Here is a 26,421-nt window from a genome sequence, read left to right as displayed (position 1 = left end):
TGTTGCCCAGGGAACAGGATTGGGCAACCTGAGCCTCTCTCATATGAGGGGGTGGGGTTAGCAAGCACTTTCACTGGGGCTGTCTGCTTTGATCTGCTTGCTTGCGCATTTTGTCTGGGGTAGGCGGGTGGGTGGTTGCTTTACAGAAGAGGTTCAGAGGTTAAATGTCTCTGTGAAGTCATGTGTCAGTGGCTGGGGAAGGGGGCATGTGGCTGAGGCAGTGGTACAAAGATGAAAAGATAAATCCTGAGATGGAGACACAGGTCTTGGCCTCTTGCAATCAAGTCATTTGCATCTGGTCTGGGGTTGGCAGCCCCCACCTTCACGTCCCCTACCTCCTGCTGCAACCCCTCCAGCCACCTCCATTATCTCCAACAGTCCAAAGCAGCCCAGGGAGGGTGAATCCCTCTGGCTTTCAACAGGTACGACCAGGGCAGCAGGAAGCCAAGGAGCAGGGTCCCGATGGAGGATCACCCTACCTCTAACCCTGCAGTCCAGTCATGGGGTAGGGGACAGCGTGGAAGTTTCCCTGGAATGAATACTCTGATCTAGCGGGCCCCTCTCTGCATGTCCCTAACGGATCACCAGAATTCAGACGAAGCAGCGAGGGCCTGTGAGCAAACCGGGAAAGCGAGCAGGGGTGAAGGAAGTGGTGAAGGGCAGAGGGTGACCCCAGGGGCCCGCGGAGGAGGCCTGGATGCCGGACTGAAGGAGGAGAATGAGGCAGGGAAGGGGAGAGGAGCAGCCCGCAGGAGGAGACGTGCCTTCAAGGCGGCCGCCACGGCAGCGGTGTCGGCGGCGACCGGAGACTGAAGGGGAGGAGGTTTGGGGAGGGGAGGGAGCGCGGGGGAGAGGGAGGGAGGGACGGAGCGGTGGCGGGGAGGTGGGGCCGGCGGGCGGGCGGGCGGGCAGGCGGGCGGCTGCAGCTGCCGCCGGCGTCTCGGGGGCTCCAGGCTGCGGGGAGGACGCAGCGCCGAGCAATCCACTGCGGAGCCGCGCGAGGCCGCCCGAGCCCGAGCCCCGGCCCCGATCACCAAGCGAGCGCCGCCGCCGCCTTGCTTCAGCCGGTCCCCGGACGCGCCGCCGCCGCCACCGCCGGGAAGGCAGCCGGCGCCGAGCAAGTTGCGAGCGCGCCTCTCCGCCCGGGGAAAGTTTCCCCCGTGGCCGCTGGCGGGAGTTGGCGCGGGGTCTGGCCGTTACCGCTGGAAGGTAGGGGCTCTGTACCTCCGTGCCTTTCGTGCGCCCCGCCGCGCCCTCGACGATTTGGGGACCCGAGCGCGCTCCCCTCGGTCGACTGTTGGGCACGGTGAGGCTGGGAGTAGAATGGGGGGGATCCCAGGATGGTCCTGGGGAAGCCCAGCAACCAAGTTCTACTTAAACTAGCCTGGGGTGAGGGCAGGGGAGACGTGCTCGCCCCCATTCCTGCCCCGAATCCGCCAAGGGCCAGGGGCTTCCCCAGGGACAGGTGCAGCGCCAGTCGGTGCTCCAGGCAGGTGAGTGAGGGGCGCCAGAAGAATGGCGGGGGTAGCAGGTGTGGTTACAAGGTTGGGGTGTTGGCTAGGGCTGCGCCCTGAGGGAGAGGATGCGCGCCATGCCACTCTGTACGGGGACAGGTAGGGACTAGGGATTAGCAGCGGGGATCCGGGCCAGGAGGATTGCTGGGCCCATTAGGGGCACTGAGGGCAGGCCGCCTTCGGGGTTCCTGGAAGTGGGGCGGGGCGGGGGCTCCACGCTTTTCTTCGGGGCCTCCTTTAGTCCGTACGGTGTGTGCGGTTTGGGGAAGCTGAGACTCCGTTGGGTACTCGGTGGATCCGAAGCTCGAGCGCGTCCAGATTTAGGGGGCGTAGTGAGAGTCCGCTTGCAGGGTTGGCGGGCACGAGTGGGTTCGCGCCGGCTTTGGGTCCCGGCTGGACTGAGGTGAGTTGGCTCCCGCCAGGGGGCGCCGTTCTCTGGCCCTTCCACTCTCAGAAAGGCGATGCCTAGTTCCTTCGAGAGACAAATGCGCCAAAATCTGAGACCGACAACCACAGATCACCCCTCAACACACGCGGGGGCCCGCTCTGAGGAGTACCCCATCCAAGCCGGAATGGGACAGAGAGTCGGAGTGTGAGGCGGGGGTGCCCACAGTCAGCTAAACTATGTACTGAAAAGCTTGGCTGTCAGGAACTGGTTTTTTTGTGGGGGGCGCTGGCAGGATGTGTGGGTGAATAAAAAATTCACTCCCAGAAAAACAAAAAAGGAGGGGAACTTCATATTAACAGCGAATTGGTGTGGAGTAAGTAGATGGGAGAATTAACTTTTTGAGGTTTCTTGGAAGTCTGAAACCTAAACAGCTGAATGCACCCTTTTTATAAAAGTTGTACCTTTGTTCTACGGATCTGGCCAGATCCCTATCTGATGTGAGTGGGATGAGAGTCTTGGGGTGTATCTCCTTTCTGGGCACAAATAAACTGGGAGGAACAAGGTGTGGGTGATGGGAGTCCCTTAAAGTCTTTAGCAGTCCAGGCTCAAGTGGTAAATTTCTTAGTCAACAAGAGCCCCTCCACTTGGTGTCTGGGGTCTTCGGGGACACATTCATTCTGTCATTTCACAATTATTGGTGGAAACCTGGTACGTGTCCCTTTGTGTGACCTCAGGGCCCTGGTGTGTTGAGTCTGTGTGTCTGTGCTGAGGCCTTGGGAAGCCACATGGCTGCTGGCCTCTATGAAGAGCATCATCTTTGTCATGTGTAGGGCTGTTCGACATTGAAGGGACATCCAAGGGACTGTGGCCACATCTTTCTCTCTAATTCCCTCCCTCCTCCCTGCACCCCAAGTGAGTAGCAATGAGCAAATCAAGACTGCTCAGTGGCCTCATAGTGGCCAGTGGAAGTTTTCCTCTTTCTCTTGACTGCAGACGTGCACTCATTGGCCAGCACCCCCTCCCCACTCCCATGTCCCCAGAGTCCCCTGCAAAGGTGATGGAAATGGGGTGGTCCCTGAAGGAGAGTTGAGGCTCTTGCTTTCAGTGTAGCCCAGCAAATGTTTCTGTTGGATGCGCTCAAATTGCTCGAGGACAAAATTGCCATAAAGAAAGATCAGCACGGTTTTTATTTTGAATAGAAGAGGACGAGTAGGGAGGAGACAGAGGAAAGGGTGGAGAAGCCCGCTGTCTCTGGATTTGTCTTCAAGACATTCCATGGGGCCAGAAAACAAAGAGGAGTTGTTTTGGTTTTTCTTTGTTTTGTTTTTAGTGGCTCTTGTTTTTCTGCTGAGGGAAGCCTGCCCGGAACAGTGTTGCCCCTGGAACCTGGGCATGAGCAAGGGGCCAAGGGACCCCAGAGGGCTGGCAGCTCTGCGTTCTATCCTTGCTCTCTACACCCCCTACACACCCAACCAGCCCCGTAGAGAAGAGGGCATTGAGCCCCCGAGGGATGCTGATAGCCAGCAACTTCCCCTCTTGAATCTGCTTTTTCAGTATATAAAATGAGGGTGTTGGCCTGGAGATTTTAGCAGGGTGGGGGGGCTGCTTGCAACTTAAAGTCAGGAGAGTCTAATGTCTGAGGGCGCTGGGCAGCCCCGCTCTGCCCTCTGTCCAGTGGAGGGCACTTCTCCTGGCTGTCTTGCGCCGCTTCGCACCTACACAGCAAAGTGAGCCAGGTGCCTGTCCTCCATCGGTCTGCAGTTTACGGATAGACGCTGATGTTGGCGACCAGTTTCTGCTGGGAGCCCCATTTCTGTCCATAAGCTTGCATATTATCTTTCTCTGGATGCCTAGCCGGCGTTTACTCCTTCCCCTTCCCCGGGAAGAGCAAATGGTGAAGGCTGGGCTGCCCCTTTGAGGGACCCCTCTTTCCAGAGGGCTGCTCTTCTGGTCTATTTCATCAGCCATTGAGAAGGAAAATCAGGAACATTTGTTCGTGCTCAGCTGGGACACAGCAGAGGACGGGGACCTTGGAAACCAGCACTTCAGTCCCCCGGAGCAGATGATCGGTTGATCGGGTATTTCTGCAATCTGATGCCATTAAGTAACCCGCCAGCCCGGGCTCCTCCTGCTGCACGGGCTGCCACCTTGGACGCGCATCAACGCTCTGATGGGGGTGGTGTGTGTGTGTGTGTGTGTGTGTGTAGATAATGAAACACTTATTAAAAAGAAGGGGAGAGAGAGATGAGCCTCAGAGTCTGCAGCCGGCAAAGCAGGTCTTTCATCTCGGCACTTGTCATCTTAAGGTCCAACTCTTGCCCCTTGTCTGCACCCAAGACTGTTGGTTTAATTAGTAATTAAACAACTTGGAGATGGGCAAAAACATGTTCATTGGTTGTATGCATGTGTGTACATACTGATTGGCAACAGGATGGAGTGGAAAGGTTGCTAGACCAGCTGGACCAGGGAGAGGGAGCCCTGATTCTGTCACAAATGGAGATGTGGGACCTCAAGTGAGTCACTGCCCCTCTCTGAGCTGCAGTTTCCCTATTTTTTTTAACCACAAGATGGTTAGAGTGCCTGGGTTTTAGTGTCGGCTTTCTTCTACTTATTAGCTGTGTGACCTTAGGCCATTCAATCTCTGGTGCCATAGTTTCCTGATCTGTAAAATGGGGCTAATAATACTCCATCAGATTGTTGTGAAACTGCGACAGGATAAAACATGCGAAACCCTTAGCCCAGTGCCCAGCAGGTAGAGAATGTTCAGCAATACTCACTGCCATCATTGTCACTATCATCATTGTCACCGCTGCTGTGCAGTGAGGAGATCAACACTGATCCTTTCCAGCTCTGATATTCTGGGGCATGGGGTGTGTGTGTGTGTGTGTGTGTGTGTGTGTGTGTGTCTGCTTTTGAGATGGCAGGCAGGGTGAATGAAACAAATTGCTTTTTTGTTTGTTTGTTTGTTTTCTTCCTTTCCTTGCCTTACTGAGGGACTCCTGAGTTAAATCTTGTGAGTAGTCTCACGATAGCCCCATCCTTGTGGCAGGGAGCCCAATTTGACGTCACTGAAAATACCCTGGTTTCTGGCACGTGAGGGATGACATTTCATCAGCTAGTGTTTGCCTGTCCTTTCCCGTCCATCCTTTGTTTCCCACCCTTAACCATAGTACGAGGACCATATGTGCAGATAATGAGTTTAAGCTGATAAACAACACTCAGATTCACCCAAATAAAAGGCCGTCCTCCTAGAAGACACTTTTGGCTTTAAAATAAATCATCTGGCTCCTTGGCTGCATTGCACCATGTCTGGCTGGCCCTGCTTCCCTCTCTGTGTCCTGCCCCTTGGTCTGTTGCAGGGATGTGGGCCGGGCCAGGTCTGCTGTCTGGGCTGTATCAGCCGTCCTGGCTGGGCAGCCTCTGCCTCATCTCTGCCCATCACGTCCGGTGCTCTGAGCCATCCCAGTGATGATCTTTCTGATGGCAGACGTTTTGGGAGCGCTCACCATTGGCCAGGAGCTAGACAAGGCTTCAAGTTCCCTCCACCCTCAAAGTTGGTTCAGCTATTGTCCCCATTTTACAGATTAGGAAGTAGGGCTCAGAAAAATCAAGAGAAGAAATGGTGGGACTGGAATTTGATCCTAGGTTGATCTGATTCTCCATTCTGTGCTTGAAACTACTCTGTGATGTTTCCCCTCCTAGCAAAACTTCCTGTGAGCTCCAAAGCCTCAAGAAAGATTTCCCTGAGATGTGATCAGGCCCCCTCCTCCCTACTTTTTGGCTCGTGTTCTAGTATCAGAGTGCCTTATCTCTTTTTTCATCCTACATTGTTTACCCGGGGACACTGAAAGGTAGGAGTTTTTGGGGATAAGGCTGCTTACAGGAAGGGAAATGATCTTATTAAGCAATGAGAGGTTGTAATTGGAAGAGGATATGTGTTGCAGTCACAGATGTGAACTTGCATCTTGTTTCTGCCATTTATTGGCTCTGTGGCCTTGGTTTCCTTATCTGTGAAAAACAGAATAATAGCAGTAATAACATTGTTACGCTAAGTCACACCAGCAGCCACAGCAGATGACACTAAGCACTCAGTGGCTTTAATTCTCGCTCACATTACTTGTCTAACATGAATCTCTGCTCCATGCAGTTACTCAGGGACCCAGGCTAATGGTGACTCCACCGTCTTTGTAGCTGCAGCTCCTGGGTGACATGGCGTCCACGATTACTCAGAAGGCAAAGTGAGAGATGGAAAAAGAAAAGGCACACTAACGCTCAGCTGCTTCAGCCAGGAGGTGACACATCACTTCAGCTCCAGTGCATTGGTCGGAACTGTCACATGACCCCACACCAGCTGCAAGGGAGGCTGGATATTTGCTGAGCACTAACTCCCGGATAGAGTTACTTTCCTGGATAGAGTACTTTGAGGATTAATTGAGATGATGCATTTAAAACTTCTAGCACAGACTTGGCACATCGTCAGCCCTTAAAACATGGAAGCTTCCTTTCCTAAATGATCCCTGATGCCCATTGCTCTTTAGAGATGACAGACCATGTACATGGAAATGGTCTCTGGGCTGATCATATAGTGCCCATAATACACTAGAGGGAGGTGGGGCTCACAGAGGCCAAGGGACTGGCAAGTAAGCACACTGCAAGGACACTGGGCCGGGCCCTTGACCTTCAGCTCAGGGCTCCCATGGCCTCCTTTGCCTTGTTGAACTTTACTGCTGAGAACTTTCGGGATCCTCCAGAACCTGCTTTTGCTCCTGTCTCCTCCTCTCATGCCCTAGTTGGGTAGAGCTTCAGTATTCATCTTCTGTGTGTGCATGTGGCCAAGGGGGAAGGGGCTGGGGGGGAGATGGGGAGGGGAAGGCTGCAGGGACTATCTGGAAGCTAAAGGAGTGGTGCAGAGGCATGAGAAGCTGTAGTGTTAGATGTTCCTGGTGAGAGCCATAGGAATTTGGGCCCCACACACACTGCTTTGGGAACTGCTGTGCCTTCAAGCTTTGGGGTGCCCCCCAAATGACGTGGAAGGTTATCTGTGTTTCCTGTCCCACCCATGCAGTCCCGCACACCCACCCATCTTTCCTTTCTCTTGGATGGAGAGGCTCCGGGCCCATCCTGGGTGGCCTTGGGCTGAGCTCTCATGTTGAGCTAATATGGCTTCCATTTGAAATGGGAGAAGAATTTGGAGCCCTGGCCCTTGGATTCAGGCCCGTCTTTTCAAGTCTAATTACCGCTGCGGGCACAGGGCCTGGGGGTGCTGCCGAGAGAGGCCCCCCGCCTGTGTTGCTGGGACAGATTTCAGTGCTCTCCCTGGCCAAGTGTGCCTCAGCCTCCTGGGGGAGCAGCGTACCATCACCTGGTGCCTGACATTTAGGCTCCCTCCAGCAGGGCAGGCCCAGGGGCTCATCTGCTCTGAGTTTTTAGCCCCCAGGGGAATGAGATGCTTCTCCAGCCAAAATATAAACACCCCTGGAATAATGGGGATTAACTGTCCCCTGAAAAAGACCCCCCAGGAAGAGCTGGTGGGCTAGACACTGGGTAGAAGGGTCTTTAGGAGAGGATGGCTTCCTAAGTTGGGGTTCTGTGGTGGCCCATGGCCCCCCTGGGCATAGTGGAGGCTTGTTCCTGGGGGCACTAAAGAGAGTGGCCTTCTACTGCAGAGCCGGGGACCAGCTCAAGGGCCCGATGAGGTGGTGTACTGGTTTCCCAGGGCTTCAGTAACAAGCCCCATAAAGTGGGGGTGTTCAAACGGCAGACATTCATCCTCTCACAGTTCTGGAGGCTAAAAGTCCAAAGTCAAGGTGTTGTCCCAGCTCTTGGGGACGGTCCTTCCTTGCTCCTTCCTTGCTTCTGGTGGCTGCTGGCAACCCCTGATGTTCCTTGGCTTGTGGACACATCACTCCAGTCTCCCCCCTGTCGTCGCATGGTGTTTTCCCTGTGTTTGTCTTTCCTCGTGTTATGAGGATACCAGCCATAGTGGATTGGGGCCTTATGACCTCATCTTAACCTGAATGAATCTGCAAAGACCCTGTTTTCAATTAAGGTCACGACACGTACCAGGGGTCAGGTCATCAACATATCTTTGGGGGACACACAATTCAACCCATAGCAGGTGGGTACTGTTATCGCTTCATTTTACGACCAAGAAAACCAACCCAAGAGTTTAAGTAATTTACCCAAGGTCATACAACTATACAAATAGTAAGTCATTGGTCAGTTAATTTCTGTACATTTCAGTTTTCTTATCAATTCATCCCCACCTCGTGGCCTAGTTATGTGCGTCAGAAGAGGTGAGTGTGTCAGATACACTTTGTCCACAGCTAACGTTGGTCAGACGCAGTTTTCCATATTTTGTTCCCTCCCAACAGGCCTGGAAGGGTGCAGGGTGTTTATTCTGTGCTCAGGAAACGTCAACGCATGCGAGTTGTGACCAATTGCAGATAGAATGTTGTCTAGAAATAATGATTTGGAATGAATGCAGGAAGGGCACCATTTACATTTATTTCAGCTCGTCTTTCTGGAGTTGCCCACCATCTCCATCTCCATCAGCTGGGGAGGCTGAGGGTTCAGATACACAGCTGCATCCCCATACCTTGAAAGCAGAGAGGCAACACGCCATCCAGATTAGGTAGGAGTATGGTTTCTGAACGTAAGAGCCCGGGTTCAAGTCCCAGTTCAGACACATTCCATGACCTTTATTTGGCCTTTGACAAAATGCTTAACTTCTCTGTACTACCATTTTACTTCATAAGGTTTTTTTTTTTTTTTTTAATTGAGGTGTAATTGACATAAAACATACTAGTTTCAGGTGTGCAACATAATTATTCAATGTTTGTATCTACTGCAAAATGATCACCCTCGTAAGGTTTCATGAGGATAAAATAAGACTAAAGTGCATAAGTGTATCTTTTAGGATTGAATGTGGCACTTCAAAAGTATTCAATGAATGTTGGGATTATTCTAATTATTTTATTTATTATCTGTTTCACTCAGTGGAAAGAGGGCAGAGACCTGTTTGTTTCATTCTCCATGGAACCTGCAGCATGTAGCCCAGTGCCTGGGGATGAACAGATGTTTAGTACAAACATGCTGAATGAATGAATGAATGAATGACTGCTTAGTCATAGATTCTTTGGGATCACATCCTTTCTTGCTGTGCACCAAGGCCTCTGCCCGTAACCTCCCTTCTGTGGGGGCACTGGGGACAGCATGGGGACATACCCAGTGGGGAGCCATACTCAGGGAAAGCACTTCCATCTGTGGGTTGGGGCCATGAAGGCCTCCCCATGGAAATAAGTACAAGTTAAAGCTTGGAGGATGAGGAGGAGCTAGGGAAGTGGGCCTGGAAACTGGTGGTTACCAGACACAGGCTATGTGGTTGCCGGTGGGAAGAGCCACAATTTGCAGTGTTGGATGTCCCCACCACTTCTGGGGGAACAGACGGGCACGGCCAGCAGAGACACTCGCCAACACTCAGACACACGGAAGGGAGGGCAGTCCTCTGGTATTATTCCCTAACAGGGGTACCTCACTCGGGGCAGCCGGGTCTAGGAAAACGCCAGCTGGATCAGAGGATCCTCATCCAATTTACAGATAGATTAACTCTCAGATTCCCATTCCTCCCAACTGCCTTAAAAATAAAATTCAATTTACTGAAGTTCGACTTACACACTTTGTTAGGGAAAACATCTGTTGTGTAATGTGATCCTGCAAGCCACCTCCAGCTCAAAATCTTTCAATAGATTCTGACTTGTGTTCAGAAGGCCTTCTTGCAGCCTCTGCCCCTCCCTGAACTGAGCCTGCCTCCCTTTGCTCCATACCTGATAACTTGCTTCTTCTCTTGCCAACACCCTGCTGCCCCCCACCCCTACCAGCTGCACAGGCCACTCTGCATGCACTTCCCCTACCCCTGCAATGCTTTCCCTCCCTCTTTAGCTACCCAACTCCTCCTCATCCTTTGGATCCCATCACCTCCTCCAGGAAGCCCCTCATGACTCCCAAGTGGGCCAAATTTCCCACCTATTGGCTCTGATTGCTCCACCATCCGCTCCTTAACAGAAGTTTGTCACAGTTGGGCGATTGTTAACTTACCCATGTGATTATTTAACATCCATCTCTCCCACTCTAGTGTAAGCCCTGGAGAGCAGGGACCCTTCTGTCTTAGCTCATCCTTGGATCCCAGGCACCTGGCAGGTGCTCACAAGGTGCCTCCCACCATTTTTCCTTCTGCAGACCAGCCTTTTTCAGGTTCTTTTGGGTAAAGAGCAGAGCTAACATGTGTTGATCACTTTCAGTGTGCCAGGCACCTACAAGTCTGATCTCATCCAATGGAATGGTTGACAGTCCCAGCTCTACCACTCACCAGCTCTGCAACCTTTGGCAAGTTACTCAACCTCTCTGTCATTTTCTCATCCATAAAATGGGACTAAAAACGGTATCTAATTTACTAGGTTGTTGTGAGGATTAAATGAGTTAATTCTTGCCAGATTTATTTTCTCACAGTTTTGGAGGGTAGAAGTTCATGATCAAGGTGTCAGCAGATTCAGTTTCTTCTGTGGTCTCTCCCCTTGGCTTGCAGAAGGCTGCCTTCACGTTGTGTCCTCACATGGTCTTTCTCCTGTGCATGAGCACCCCTGGTGTCTCTTGGGGGTCCGAGCCTCCTCTTCTTTATAAGGACATTAGTCAGATTGGATTAGGACCTACCCTAAAGGCCTTGGTTTAATTTAATCATCTCTTTAAAGACTCAGCTGGTCTGAACCCCAAGCCTACTTTCAAGCATCAGATGGTCTGTTCCCTGGCTGTGCTCTGTGGGACGCCAGGGTCTCCCCTGCTGGAGTCAGTTCATGTCCTAACAGCCAGGGTGGGAGGAAATCAGGATCCGGGGTTCCCAGAGGCTTCTCGCCTGGCCCTTTGCTCCGCTCTAGTCCTTAATCCCCTGTTCAGCGGCAGCTGCCAAACCTCGAAGGGAATTGGGACCTGTCGTCCTGCATGTGGGCTGAGAGGGAGGCTGAGGCCACAATGAAGAGAGAGGAAGTGGGAGGGTCCTAGGAAGTGAGGGGGGTTATCGATTCCCAGGTTTTCTTCCTCACCAGAGTTCATGTATTTGATTTTCCAGGAGTTATCAGAAGCCCTTGAAAAATAATCACTTTTTGCTGGTGGAAGACCTAAGGGAAAAATAACCCGAGTAAGCATAGTAAGAGACTATGGAAATAGAACAAAAGCATATTCAATGGAAACGCAGTCTTAAGCCAGTCTCCTCACCAGAGACAGCAGTGTGAGCAGCACCCTGTCTCTGCCGAATTGTCCTCAGTAAACGGGTGCCCGCCATTTCTGTACACCTGGTGGCATTCCAGACCTTCTATTCTGCATCTTGCCTTTTTTCATTTGTTCCTTCTGCCTTGGTTTAGTTGGGTGTCTCCAAAAACAAACCCCGAGCAAGGATTTGGGTACAGTTTACTTATGAGGTTGGCCCCAGAGTGGTGAGTGGGCAGGGAGGGGGGCGGAGAGCCAAGGAAAGATGCGCTAATGAGCAGCCTCCCACTGGGGACCCTCCCGGGGACTGTGTGGAGCACCCCTCAGAATTGGCCCAGCCCGTGGTCACCAACTCCCATCTCTCATTGATTGAGAGTTACTCCTGGGGACATCAGCTTCCAGAAACTTCCAGCCTGCCTTCAAGCCTAGAGACTGAAGGGGGTGCTTGAGCAGAGGCTACCAGAGTGAGCAGGACTGTCCCCTGGAGCTGTCGGGGTCTCCAGGGTGGACCACAGGGTATGGGAGAGGCACAGCTCAGGTGTCAGTTACCTTTGGTGTCCTTTGGGGATGGATGCCGGGCATATCACTGCCTGGACAGCCACGATGCTTTTGCCCGATTCCCTACTGGTGAACAGAGCCGCTTTTCTCAAACACACCCCTTTCCTGACACTCCACCAAGCAGACAATCTGTGGAGACCTACTGTGGACTGGCCAGCTGGGTCAGTAGCCATCTTCTCTCTCCCATACTTCTTGGCCCTTTCTGGCCTCATCCTGCTCCCTTGGTCTCCACAGATGTCATTTTGAACCTTTCATCTGACGGGGTCTGGGAGCCTGAGCTAGGTGGGGTCTGTGAAAGACCCTGGGGCCCTATGGAGAGCACTGGTGAGAGGGAGGCTGGCAGGTCACTAAAACGGTGCTTTCCCCCTTCCTCCAGTGTTGGACGAGGATGTCCGTTGGCAGATCAAAGGGCTTTTTGTTGTTGTTTTATTTTCCTTTCCAGCAGCTTCTTGCTGGGGAAGTAGGCTGTGGAGCCAAGGCAAACACAGCGACCTCTGAGGCCGCTGTCTGCTTGTTCTGCAAGGCTGAGGAGACAGAGGGTAGGCTTTGGTGCCGCGGAGGGGCTAGAGCTGGGGCCACAGGTGGCGACTTTCCCCAGCGACCCTTCCCTCCTCTGAGCCCAGAGACCAAATGGGGACAGACCCTGGGGGCTGAGCTCAGAGCCTGAAGGGCCCAAGGAGACCTGGGAATTGGGGGAGCAGGGCGGGAGCTGGACCACAGACTAGACCCAGTCTGTGAATTGCTCTCCTTACCATTCCCCCACTGAAGACATGGGGAGAGCACTGGACGGGGAGTCCAGAGAGTCAGAGCCTAGAGCCTAATCCTGTTTTGGCTCGAACTAGCACTCGTGTCTTCTGTGGACTCTTCTGACGTTGCAGCCACACCCTGAGGAGTGGGGCTGCCTGACCTCCGCGTCTCCTGCTGACTCTAGAATGTCCCCTCAGAGTCTCCAACGGGGCGTATAACCGAAAAGCCTCGAATGCCCTGGAGAAAAGCACTCAGGAAGCTGAGGCGTGGTTGTTGATGGAAGTGGGGGTGTTGTTTAAATAAATTAAAAGTGCAAGAGGAAAACCCATCAGCACTATTTTTAAGAGCTGGGATGATATGCATAATATTTCCTCCCTTTCATTTGATCATTTTTTTCTTCTCCAAGTGGTCTGAAGAAAGAAAATGTCAAATGATTCGGCCCACAATAAACTCAAATAAAAATACTCTTTTTAAAAAGTGGTTGCTATGTAATTGAATTTGAATAATGGGCAATTTTTGTTTCTAAGTAGCCCTACCACTCTATTCAGAGGTCTATTCAAACCTGTTGGAGAGGTACGTGTGTGTGTGTGTGTGTGTGTGTGTGTGTGTGTGTGTGTATACAAAGAAAACAGATCTCACTGATAAAGAATCTTTTTGGCAAAACAATAATAATGAGAACAATATATTTAAATAAAGTTGTGAGTGTGAGCTGGTGCATGTCTGCTGGTGAGAAGTGTAAGGGATTAAAATTAAACGCTCTTCTAGAAGGAAAAGTTCCGAAGGCAGCTGTAGAATCCAGGTGGCATTTGAATGGGGCTGTAAGCAAGTGGGAATTCCAGCTTCTGAGTCCCACAGATCTGAGTTCAAATCCTGGCTGTGCCCCTCACCAGCTGCATGACCCTGGCAAGTTTTTTTTATCCCAACCGAGCCTCAGTTTCCTCGCCTGGAACAAAGGGACAGCACACGCCGGATTTAGGACCTCACCCAGTGCTGGGCGGGCAGTGACCTGCCACGTCTGCTCTCCCTTCCCTTTTCTCTTCAGAAGCTACAGCAGAATTTTTCCACGTACCCAGCAGACCCATATCTATGATTTCATTTGAAGCCCAACAATCTGGTTTGGGTGAGATTTTTAAGCCCCACTTTATGAAAGGGGAGCCCGAGATGCTGAGATTATGGAATTTCACAGACCAGTTGGTAGAGGTGGATGTGAGAAACTGGAAGCGTTTGTCAGAACCATTGCAAAGCTGGCCTTTTCCATCATAAGGTGATGTTTTTTGCCTGTGGGGGTCTGTTGAATGCAGAAAGGGGTCCTGGTATTGCTTGAAGTGGGTGTTCATTCATTCTTTCTTCCATCGTGTGTCCAGTTGACCCTCCATATCCACAGGTTTTCCATCTGTGGATTCAACCAAGTGGAACTGAAAATTTTGGGGGGAAAAAATTCCAGAAAGTTCCAAAAAGCAAAACTTGAATTTGCCATGCATCAGCAACAAATAGTTTACAACATAGCACTGACATTGGAGTAGGTAGTATCAGTAAATCTAGAGATGATTTAAAGTCTACGGGAAGAGGGGCGTAGGTTGTATGCAAATACCAGACCATTTTAGGTAAGGGATTTGCGCATCTGAGGATTTTGCTATCCATTGGGGGTCCTGTAACCAATCTCGAGGGATGACTGCACTAGACGTTTACTGAAGACTTGAGGTGGAGGATGGTACATCCAGAGGGCATATAATCATCTAGCTAGCCCTGCACAATGGAGTCTTTTCTGGTCTTGAAGCCCCTGCGCCATAACCACCACCAAGAACCCTCTTCGGGTCCCTGACTCGGGCTGGACACTCTCGCCCACTCCTCTCATCTCCCAAGCTTCTCCCCAGCCTTAGGCCCCTCTGGCCCTCCTTCTGAGGACCTGGAATTTCTGCTCTCTTGGGGGGGGTCCCCTACCCCTTATGTGGGTGACTCAGGCTTGGCACTGCTACCATGCAGAGAGTGATAGGGACACAAACTCACCAGCACCCATCTCACCCTCCAAAGTCGCCCTTTGCCAGAGATGCTTTCTTATAGGTCCTGGTGGGGCTCCTCGAGCTTCTGATGCCACCTGATTCTCCGAGACTGGCTTTGCCTTGGTACCTGGGGGTTCTTGCGAGAACTTTGTTCTTAAGAGCCCTCCCGTGGGGAGTGGTAGGTCATCTTTCTAGCTCACACCTGTACTCTTGTTTCTCCTCTCAGTTAACAGGAGGCTGTGAACAGAAATAGCACTCCCCCCCCCAAAAAAAAAGAATTCAGGAGCTAATGTCCCACGTATATGGGTCCCGCTGGGCTCTGAACCTGTGCCTTAAATGCATCACCAGGGCCATGTTGGAAATGAGCGCTATGTGGAAGGCAGCAGATGACTGCATCTTTGGAAGGAGGAGGAACAGGATTAGGGCAAGGTCTGTACTGCCAGTTGAGCAGGTAATGGGAAGACCGCTACGTGGGTCAGTGGTTAGACCCCAGGCCTGGGGTCAGGCCAATCACAGGTGGGTTCTGGCCCTGCCACTTTCTGGTGTGTGTGACTTTGGGCTGGTTAAGTCTTTCCGTATTACTTTTTTAAAAAATTCATTGAAGTATAGTCAGTTTACAATGTTGTGTCAATTTCTGGTGCACAGCACAATGCTTCAGTCATACATGAATATACATATATTCATTTTCATATTCTTTTCCACCATAAGCTACTACAGGATATCAAATATAGCTCCCTGTGCTATACAGTATAAACTTGTTTATCTCTTTTATATATACCAGTCAGCATCTGCAAATCTCGAACTCCCAATTTATCCCTTCCCTCCCCTGGGGGCTGGTTAAGTCTTGACACTTCTTTCCCTTCCATGTGAAATAGATAACAGCAGCACAGGTTGGTGGGAGGCTGAATAACCGAGCGCACAGAGAGAGCTGAACACGGCCCCAAAGAGGCCTCCGTGGGGCCGCTGGGCCACTATGAACACGAGTCCCCAGACGTTTGGGGAGGGGGTGTGCGGGAGCAGGAACTCCCCACATTTTGAGTTGCCCTTGGGTCCTTTTTCCGGTCACATTAGTCCTGCCACCTCTAGGAGTAGCTGGAAATCTCCCAAATGCTGCAGCCATTCGTGGAGACCTGCCTTCACTTCCCGACCTGGACGTGGACCTGGACGTGGACATGGATGTTGACGGGCGTGCTGGGTGCCTTCCTCTGCCGCCCCCGGGAGCCCCCAAGCTCCATACAAGGCAAAGACTTTGGAGGTGAAGCTATAGTTCCCCAGGGAGGAAATGCCATTGTAACACAATCCCAGGATGCGGTTTCAGGCACCTTTGGCTAAAAATGGCCTCAAAAGGCAGATTTGCGGATGTTAGGGAACTTTTCGTATTTCTGAGCTTAAAAAAAATTCTAGCATGAGCAAGAGGAGAAGAGCAAGAAGGCACCATCTGGCCAAGTTGAGGGGAGAAAATGAGATTGCTTGGTTTTCATCTGCAGCAAAACGCACTCAGTTTTTCTGCAAATGTTAATGAAGACAGAAAGCGGCAGGACAACAGAGGCTGCCCGGCTGCGGCTGGAAGCACCACGCTGGAGCCCCCCCCCCCAGGCTTGTGTGTATTATTGCTCTGGAAAAGGACAGTTTGCAGTGATGTCGGGACACCAGTCTCAGCTGCATTAGGGAATCTCTCTTTCTTGTAGCCCAGGGATCAGCGTGAGAACGACTCCTTGTCGGCTCTTGGCCGCGGCCTTGTCTCTGAGCTGAGATCCCAGCCTGCGGCCAGCCCGGGCGCTGTCTCCACTGTTTACTGCTTAGTGGGGAAGAAGTGAACCAGATGTGATTGGCTTGAGATGAATGAGGTTACCATCATGTTTCTGGCTTTTCCAGTAGTTCCTAATTGGTTGTAAGAGGCCCCCCGGAGGAGAGAGAAAGGTCCCTGGGTTAGAAATGGAGACGTGGTTCAAGTTCTCCATGGGCAAGGCACTAGGCCTCTCTGGGCTTGTTTGCCACCCATAAAACCTGTAGCCAAAACCCACAACAAACAAAACCACCCCAGGGCAGAGGTAAATTATCTTTGCAGCAAGCTTCATAGGGTTGGTATGGGAATCAGAATCAAAAAAGCAGAAGAATGGGGCCAGGCTCAGGTTTGGTCCATTCTCTGTGTCTCCCCCATTCTAGGTGTAAGAAGGCTGAGCCACTTAAGGAAGTAGCAAGGGTTTCCGGAGCCAACACTGAATAGCAGGAGTGGCATGATGTGGTCCCTGGCTGGCAAATACTTTTCACCTCAAATGCCATTTCTGATCTGATCGATTGGTAGGGCCTGCTTGAGCCCAGCTGAAGGAAAGGATGAGGCTGGGTTATTCGGGTTCAGCGGGAAGGAGTGCCAAAATCAATTACTGATGTCTGTTATGGTTGGAGGAGGGTGGAGTGCTGGCACCAGGGTAGATGTGGGGAACCCTGGGGTCCAGAGCAGAGCCGAGGGGCTGGGAACCGGGTGCTCTGCTGTCACTGGCTTTATTGCTGTATGACCTAAGGCGATGGTTCTTAATTAAACTACATTTCCAAATAATCCTCCCTGGGTGTCTGCATCCTCAGGAAGTCTGGTTGGTACGCTGGGGTTGGGTTGGACTCGTGCAGTGTTGGGCATGTGCACTGTGAAATCATTTCAATGTAATTTCATCCTGGTAGAGAAGCCCTTGCTAAAGGACAGCCATGGCAGCCTATTTAGACTTCAGTTCACCCATCAGTAGCGTGGCGGTATTAGGGTTTACCCCACTACATAACATGAATTTGTGAGGCTCCGATACGCTCTCAAGAAAGATGGTCTGGCCAGTGGCTAAAACGAATGAAACACACAGGCCAAAGGTGCGAAATGGTGGGCTGTAGGCCAGATCCAAACGGCAGATACGTTTTGTTTAAGGTGCACAATGTTTAAAACAGAAACTGACCCAACATTAAAATATTGGAAAATGTTGGGAGAAGGGAGGATATAGCTCAAGTGGTAGAGAACATGCTTGGCAAGCACGAGGTCCTGGGTTCAATCCCAGTATCTCCTCTAAAAATAAATAAAGAAACCTAATTACTCCCTCCACCCCCCCCCACCAAAATAAAAAGAAGCTTTAAAAAATATTGGAAAATGTAACTAAAGTTTACACATACCATATGACCCAACAATTCTAGTCTCAGGTGTATATTTAACAGAAAGGCTCACCTATGCACCCCAAAAGGCATGTGTTAGAACATGTGAAGCTTCATTCTCCATGACAGGCAGTACCTGGAAACAATCCAAATGCCTATAAATGGCAGCAGGGATACGGTCCCACAGCGGAGTGCTACCCAGCAGAGCATGAATGAACTTCTGCTGCTGCCGGCAACCTGGGGGGACCTCAGAATCCTAATGTCGGACAAAAGACACCAGAGGTGAAACCTGTATACAGATTGAGTCCATTTACAGAAAGTTCAGAGTCAGCCAAGTGAAGCTCTGGTGTCAGAAGTCATGATAGTGATTCCGTTTGGGCAGAAGTCAGGGAGGGCTGGAATGGGGCACGAGGGGCTTCTGTTCCTTTTCTTATTCTGATGGTTTTACAGGTGTGTCCAGTTGGTGAAAATTCATCAAGCTGTACACTTCAGGTCAAATGTACTTCTCTATCTGTTATTTCTCAGTAAATTCTGTTAACAAAACAGAAAATATGAAGAGAATTTTAACCGGTTGAAAAAGAGATGCAGCATAAAACGCGAGCTTTCTGCTTTCCTTGAGAAATGGGACACTGACCATCTGGGGCCCTAGGGGCAAGGGCAGGCTGGGGGTGAGCCTTCTGTTTTAGGAGGTTTATTGGGATTTGCCTTTGAAACCCATAACCAAACGCTGCCCTCTGGGCCTCCCGACCTCCGTCAGACAGAAGGGCCTTATCAGTGAGTGATGGGTGAGTTAGGACCAGAGCCTCTGTGTCATGCTGGCTTCAGTCCTGACTGTGCCTACATTTACCATCTGGGAGACTTTGGGCAAATCTTCCTCTGGCTGGTCAGGGCCAGGCACCCAGGCGAGGTGATGACCGCAGCTCCCAGTGCCTAATACTGCTGTTCTCGGCACCAGGCACTCCGGCACAGACAGGCATCTGCTTTGCCTTGTAGGGAGCTCGGGACCATGCCAGCTTCACTCCCTGCTCCTTGGTGCCTTGCTTCTCCATCCTGCTTGCAGCGGCCAGAGCAGCACTCCCTCCAGGGGCTGATTCTCAGAAGCCCGGCTCCTCTGAGACATGCTTGCTGCTTGCATCTCTGCTGCCTTCCAGGTTTCCTTATCCCAGGAATAACCGGGACAGGGAGGTACATGTAGGGATCAAGTGACTTCCTGCCTCCAAGCCTCAATGGTCTGATCAGGAAAATGGGTGTTGATCATGCTCGTTCATCATTGCTGTTCAAGAATCCTAAATACAACGGTGAATGTTAGTGTTGCTGCTATTACTGGTTGTGAGAGAGCATCAGGTGGGCCATTTGGGGCTGACTTCGGTGGAAAGGATGCGGTTTGAAATGGCCTCTTTGTGTCAGAACAATCTGTGCTGATTTATTTTACTGTGGGAATTTGAGAATGGCCCAAATGTTTTTCCTCCTCTGGTTTTCTCTCTCCAGCACTCAGATTTCCTCTCACTTCTTCCCTTACTCCCCACTCACAGCCTTCTTGCTCACACTTGTTCACAATTCTTACACGCAAAGTACAGGCTGAGCTTCCTATGCCTCATAGGTTTTTCCTTCTACCTCAGAGGCTCATGCTCTCTAAATTACTTACACTCAGATGTATGAACTGTCATTTTCACATTCAAACACTCCTCCCTCTCTCGGTCTCCCTCATCCCCTCCACCACCCTCTCCCCGAATGCATGAGGTCAGGAGACCTGGTTCTCACTCTGTCTCTTTTATCAACCCACTCAATGGCTGTGTGACGTGGGCCAAATTACTCAACCTCTCTGGGCTTTGGTTGCCTCCCTCATAACAGAGGCAAAGCTACCAGTTTATATTTAGAGAGATCGTCACTTTCTTATGCAGTATCTCAGAAGCCCTGAGATGACGTTCTTTCTGCATCTTAAATTCCCTGACTCTGCAAACGAGTGGATTTGATCCCAGAAGGCAGACTGTGTGCCAACCTGAAATTACTTTTTAGCCCTTTCCTGGTACTGAGGAGACATCATTTTATTTTGAACTAGAAATTAACACGAGGTCAAGAGGAAATAGGAAGTTCAAGAGAATGATTCACTCTTGACTTTAAAGAGACACAACATCATAGCATCTCACTGGGTCCCAGTCTGCTTCCTCTCAGTGTCCCCAGGAGAAGTGACTAGGGAAAAAGGGATGGTGGTCAGTTTGCTGCTGCTAATGGGGGAGGGGTGATGGAAACTGGGGCAAAGACCCTGTGTTTCCTGCACCAAGCCCATCAGAAGGATCCACTTCATTTTGTGTCCCTGTCCCTGGCCCACGTTCCGGCTCTCAGAGAGTTAGAATTTACTGAGAAACCAAGGCATATACAGTCCTGCTGAATCCTTGCAACAGCACTTCAGGTTATGTGCAAAAATCATTTCCATTTTAAGGATGGCAAAACAGGAACATGGAAGGCTGAGTGCCATGCAGTGTATCAGTGGCACCTCTGGGTCTTTGCCTGGGCAGTGATCTGCACTTGGGCTAAGCTTTGACCACGAAAGCATGCTGTCCTGAGTAGCCCAGTGGTGCCAAGGTGGAGTGGAAACACAGAGGATTTTAAGATGGTAGTTTTAATCCTGCTCTACTGCAAGCTCATTATGATCCTTGAACAAGTCTCTTATCCTCTCTGGGCCACAATCACCCATTGTAAAATGCAGACGAGGGACCAAATGATCCCATTCCAGCATGGTATTTTGTGGCTGTCTGGGGCAGTATATGCAGTGATTTCAGGCAGTGATTAAGAGACAGGGTGCTGGGGTTCAATATGGCCTGAAGAGCTGAGCGACCTTGGCTAGGTTACTCAACTTAATCTGATGTGCAGGTTCTCCACCTGCAAAATGGAGAGAAGATCAAAACCTATTGCATAAAGTTGCCACAAGGACTGAGAGAGAGAAAGTATCTGGGCCAGTGTAAGTGTTCCCATGTGTGCCAGCTCTTAACAGGTTTTATGTCCTGTCTTGGCGGACTCTTTTCTTAGAGATGTGGGCTTGCTCCCTGGCATAGAGAGCCCATCCCAGAGTCAGAAGCATCCCATCCCCAAGTGTCGTTGTGCATTGGGTCACCATGGTGCCTTTGGATAAAAACCATTTGCCCAACAGAATGCCTTGGGGTTTCTTAACCAAGGTACCACTTTGGGCATCCCAAATGCTAAAGTGAAAAGGATCTGGGATGATTTAGTCCAGTGACAGTCAACTCACTGGTAGTCACAGAACTCAAAGAAAGTTCACCATGGAGCCTCCAACATGAAATAACTCAAAAGGGAGCTGCCCTGTGGAAGCAGGCACAGGGGCCTACTCCCTCCTCCTGCCATCCGCCTCCACTTGGGTGTCTCCTGAGGAACCCCTGGGAAACCTATTCTGAGAATCGCAGGCCATGAGGTGATAGAAAATGAAACTGAGACCCCGAAAGGACAGGAACTCACCCAGGAATCAGAAGCAGGCGCTGTCTCTGGAATCATTTTCATTAGCAGAATCATGCCCCATTTTAAAAAGCGGGCTCTCCCATGTTTCTTTTGGCCATTGATCCTAAATAATCACCTAGAGACGCGTCTTTCAGTATTGACACTTACTTAGTGGCTGTTCTGAGTTATTCTCTCTCCTGCCTTCTGCATAGCCATAGGTAGAGGCTGGATAGATACTTATTGTTAAATCAAGGAAAATGGGGCTTTTTATTTGGAATCTTTTGAAACATAGTGTTTACCCAAACAAACCTGCCTGACTCTGCAGGTGCTTGGAGACATAGGAAAATGTGTTTGGCCCCCAAAATAAAAATAAAATAAATAAATTGCCACCAGAAAGAATCCACAGATGGGGTGTTCTGTAGGGGCTCCCCAAGAGCCTTATTTAAATGCAGCATCTCTCCCCACTCCCTACATTCCCCCTTTTGCAGCCCTCTACCCCAATTCGGTTTTCCAGATCACAAGGTATTCCTCCCTCAAAACCTAATTTCCACACAGATTTAACCAGCAGTGACCTGCCACGTGAAGAGCTTCAGTGAGAATCAATAGGCATGGGGCTCCAGTGAGAGCTTCACGCCTGCTGCATATAAAACACCCCGACAGAGAGAGCGAGATTGATGCTGGGCAAACATCTGGGGCATCCTAGCACGGTGGGTCCCCCTGCCCATTTTAAAGGCCAGGTGACGGCCCAGAGAGGCTTGGTGACTTGCCCATGGTCACACAGCGATTTACAGGCAGAGCCCATGGCCTCCAGGATTCCCAGGCTTGGGGGGGACCCTTTCTAACACACTGAACCCCCTCTTTACTGAAGCCAGGCTGCTCTTTGCTTTATGATCTAGGTAATAAAGCAGTCTGTAGTGCCTGAGCGGGCAAAGAGAGAGAAGGAGTGCATGATGAGTTAGAGGCTGGCTTCTAGAGTCCCTGAACGGGGTTAGTGAGAGGAGATGCTATCAGAGCAGGGAGGGAGGTGTTCTGAGACATTTGTTGAGCCTCCATTGTGATCCCATCCCAGGCTGATGGGAGGTTCAAGAATGGAGAAGAGCGGGTCCCTGCCTGCAATGGGGGAGAGACACACGTGAATTCAATTCAAGGCTGTCAAGGTTCGCGCTTGGCTTCCCAGCATCCTGTGTGCTCTGGGAGTAGGTGGGGACACGGTCTTCTCCAAGCCTGACTCTGGCAGCCCGGCAGATGTGTTTATTTCTTCCTTTCCCACTTGGGAGGCATGCATCTGGCAGGGTGGTTAAGCAGGCAGCTTGTGGGGCCGGGCTGCCTGGGATTCAGATCCTGGCTCTCATTCAGATCCTGTGATCTCATTACCACTTGTGTTTCCATTTCCTCATCTGTAGAATGGGAAGAATAATAGTACCTTTCGCATGGGGTGGTATTAAGGTGAGGCCTGAATGCAATAATCCACCTAAGTGCTAAGAGCCTCACTGGACGGATGGGATAAGCTAGCAGTTTGCATTAGCTGTTAGTTTGGGGAATCTTATATGGGTGTGTGTTTCTCCATTTAAAAAATAATGTTTATTACTTTTTTTCTGATTATATAAGTCACTTGTTTATAAAGGCCAACTACCTAAAGATACCCTTTGGTAACATTTGACTATGCTTTTTTTTTCCCCATTTTTATCCCTATGTATAGTGTGTGTGTGTATGTGTGTGTGTGTGTGTGTGTGATTAGGCATATACTGTCAAAGTATAATTTTTTAAAAATCATAAATCCTATAGAATCACATGTAAATCTAAAATGAACGTGGGTCAAAGACTGATTTCCTTAATGAGGGAGCCAACAGGAGAGGCTCATTGATAAAGCTGGTTTTCAGGAGAATTAGAGAAAGAAGGATTACATGGGCACTGGGGAAAGAATGTTGAAATATGATGACTGGATTGGGTACACAACTGGTTAATGGCCTCCAGGGCACTAAAATCCAGACCTCTGGGGCTATCTTTTCTACTAGACCAAAAAACAATCTACAATTCACCTGTAACCTCACATGAGTCAAAGTTACGTGTCTCTAGAATCTCCTGTCTAGGAGAGTGAGTCTGCTAAACAGTGATCCATTACAATGTTGAAAGTTTCAGATCATCTGTCTTTGAGGTGGGAAGCCCCATGAAAAAGACCGGCAGGACCCCCAGGCAGGGCCACTACTCTCCCGCCAGCACTATTTGGTTCCCTGGCCCTGCAGCATTATCTCTTTTTGCCTCTAAAACATCCTATTTCTAGGAAAGTGGAACTTACCCCTAAGATTCTATTGGTTCCCTGAGCTAACTCCTGATTGGTCCATTTGTAGTGCTTCTTTTGCATGGAGCTCACTTCTCATTGGTCCATTTCTATCACTCCTGATTGGTATATTTCTATCACTCCTGATTTGTCCATTTCTACAAAGCTCGTTCCTAATTAGTTAACTTTTGTTACACCTTATTTGCATATGATGTTGCAAAGTGTAGACTGGCAGCCTATAAGAGCCTGTGTAAACCTACAGACAGGGTCCAGGGCTTGGAGTGTTAACCCTCCCAGTGCTGCTTGGTCTCTCACCCGGATCCAGGTTGCTGTCACAACTGAGCTGTAACACTGAGCTGTAACACACTTTGCTGCAACATCTTAACGGTACCTATATATTCTTTCCGATCATATGCTAGAAAACTGCTCACCATACTTTGTGCATTTAATATTTCATTACATTCATTTTCAAAAGAAAGTTTTGAGGAAGCACTAGGAATCCTTCAAAGGGTGTGACCTGCGCTTCAACCCAGCTTGATTCTGGTGCCCCCCACCTTGGGGATCCCAGGGCAAGTGCACTGGCCTCAGAGCCCTACCACATTTTATTGTCTTCGTCAATTCCCTGCCCCTCCCCTCACTCCCCACACACCAACTAGACTGAGTTTCTTGAGATCAGGGATTTGTTGAGCTGAACTGTCTTCCGGATCCTTCTCTCCCAAGCACCTAAAATGGGGCATATAGTGACTCTTCCGAGATGCTTTTCGAGTGAGCCAACAGGGATGTTGGCTGGCCTTTGTCAATTACAAAAGATGCACCACACTGTTAGGAACAAGCAGGGCTTCTCTCCAGGACTGGCCATGTCCTTCTGTTGAGACAAAGAAGCTCCCAACCCCCATGCAGTGTCACAGCCTTTTCACTACCCCGTCCCTGATTCTGCTGTTTAATTGTGTTTGCAGGGCTCTCCACACTCAGTCTAGAAAACCCAGCTCTCTCTTCTCTGTAGGACTCTTAAGCCTGAGCTCTCTGAGTTCTAACTCTCTTTCCTAATCAAGGTCTTAAAGGGGTAAAAAGTTCTTGGCTGCTTCAAGCTGGGGAGGGAGAAAGTGACTGGAAGGATTAATCTCTGTACTATGAATGTTAAAGCTCTCTTGTCCCACTTGTTGGGAAAACTCATCAAAATGCTAATGGATCTTACCTCCCGCAGACCCTGTTCTGCATTGGAATATATTTACATGGACTTAAGCAGGGAAGAATTACAAGGAGTTGGGGTGCCCTTTTCCCAGATTCCACCACAGTCCTGTGGGTTATTCTGTCTGAATTAATAGCCCCACATTGCAGAGGAGAGCTGTGTTTGGCTGTGGGGTTTGCCCCTCAGTTATGAGTTCTTAGCTTTCAGCTTCCTTGCTGGTGGCAGGGCAGCCATTTTGGAAAACATCTCTGTTGCGTGGCTTTTTAATACTCCTCTCAGAGGCAGAATATCATCAGACAGGTGTTGCCGCAGATATAAGACCTCACAGCGGATCCCCGTTGAGTTCAAGGTCTGGAGTGTGTTGGGGGGCAATTCATAGTGAAGTCAACATCAGCACTGAGACCATCTCTGCTCTTCTTAAACCCTGTGCTAAAAGTGCTGGATTGTTCTTAAAAACTTTGAAACCCCAGGAATCTTTGTTCAAACACCTAATGACCTGAGAACTTCTCAACTGCATCCTTGGGAGGATGGACACTTTGGGGTTACCTAACTCAGGCTGGACTTGGGTGAAGTGGCTCCGGGACTTTGCCTGCAGACAAAATCATGGGTTCTGGTCCTCTCTCTGCCTGGTTCAGCTCTGTGATTGCAGACAAGCTGCTTGACCTCTCTGAGCATCACTTCCTCCTTTGCTAGTGAGGAGGAGGACACTGGCCACTTGGTACAAAAGTTATGGGGTTCACATCTTTCATTTATTTGTTCATACAGATGACACAGTGGAGCCAGGGCCAAGCAGGCCAGGCTCCACCTTCAGAGCTAAGTCTCTTAAACCATTAGGGCTTCCAGGTCCCTCTGGGACCAAATGCCGGGAACTTGATAGGCAGACTGCTGGAGCCTCATGAGAATTAGTGAGCCTTACTGAGCAGACATTATTGCTGATTCTATTTCCCTTTCTCCTTGAACAATGCACCAATGTTTAGTTACATAAAAATGCTGTGGCTCAGGTCCGCTTTCCTCATCTGTAAAATGGGAAGAGTGGTGATGTTCCCCTTGCAACGGGGGATGAAGAGGAGTGATCGTCAGAAGTAAAGGCAGCCCCAGGGGATGGGTAGTCCTTGTCCTTCCCCTTCAGGCGCCAAGGAAGTGCTTCCAGACAGAAAAAAGGGGGAGCAGATGCAGGGCGATGCCTGCTGGTGACAGAGGTCTTTGGCTCCCGGAGGCCACAGTCTCCTTCCTGTTCTGCTGAGCATCTTAGTGGTGTCTGCTGTGTGCGTGCAGGTAACATGAGGGAAGGCACGAGAGACCCTGGCTTGCATGTGCAGATGCAGAGAAGGGGAGGTAATTACTAATAACAGCAGCATTGAAAATAAACAGCTTCACATATTAACTTATGGGATTGGTACATCCCCTCCTGCCTGGACCTTCCACCCTCCCTGAGCCACCACGAGCTAATGGGCTCAGGTTGGGAGTCCTTTGCCCACCAGGCAGATCCTCCCGGCCCTTGCTAGCAGTGCCAGCACCCACTGCACTGTGGAGCAGCCCTCCACTTCCTGAGCAAAAATAAATCCTAAATCCCAGTCTTTCTGGGGGATGTCATGGCTCCCACTTCAGCCCCACTGTGACCGTGGGGCACAATTAGCAGGCTCATTCAGGGACTCATTATGGGAACAGAAGGTGATTGGGCTGAGTGACAGGGCGGGAAGCCCGGGGAAGCGGTCTCCCTCTTCTAGGGAGACGAGTGCAGGTGGAGAAACAAGGCAGAGACCCCGTGCAACGCAATACAATGCGATGTGCTCAGGCGGCTTCATTAAAGGCTGCCCCAGGGGACTGTTGAGATGCTGGACACAGCAGGAACTCATCCTGAACAAGCCTTGGCTCCTCTCCCTCTCCCCCACCTCCTACACCAACCCCTGCGA

The 26,421-nt window shown here is 50.4% G+C and overlaps 1 protein-coding gene across 2 annotated transcripts in view; it reads left to right on the top strand.

Moving 5' to 3' along the window:
* Positions 1-964: 964 nt before the first annotated feature.
* TSPAN18 (tetraspanin 18) overlaps positions 965-26,421 on the top strand; it is a 173,170-nt gene continuing 147,713 nt past the window's right edge. For both annotated transcript variants that reach the window (XM_031459746.2, XM_031459748.2), the window contains exon 1: positions 965-1,209. The gene's annotated coding sequence lies outside the window, so the exon portion shown is untranslated. The remainder of the gene's footprint in view (positions 1,210-26,421) is intronic.

This window comes from Camelus dromedarius, chromosome 12 (genome assembly GCF_036321535.1).
Source record: "Camelus dromedarius isolate mCamDro1 chromosome 12, mCamDro1.pat, whole genome shotgun sequence".
Taxonomy (NCBI): domain Eukaryota; kingdom Metazoa; phylum Chordata; class Mammalia; order Artiodactyla; family Camelidae; genus Camelus; species Camelus dromedarius.
The sequence above is the reverse complement of the archived record's forward strand: the minus strand, read 5'-3'. Positions and strand labels throughout refer to the sequence as shown.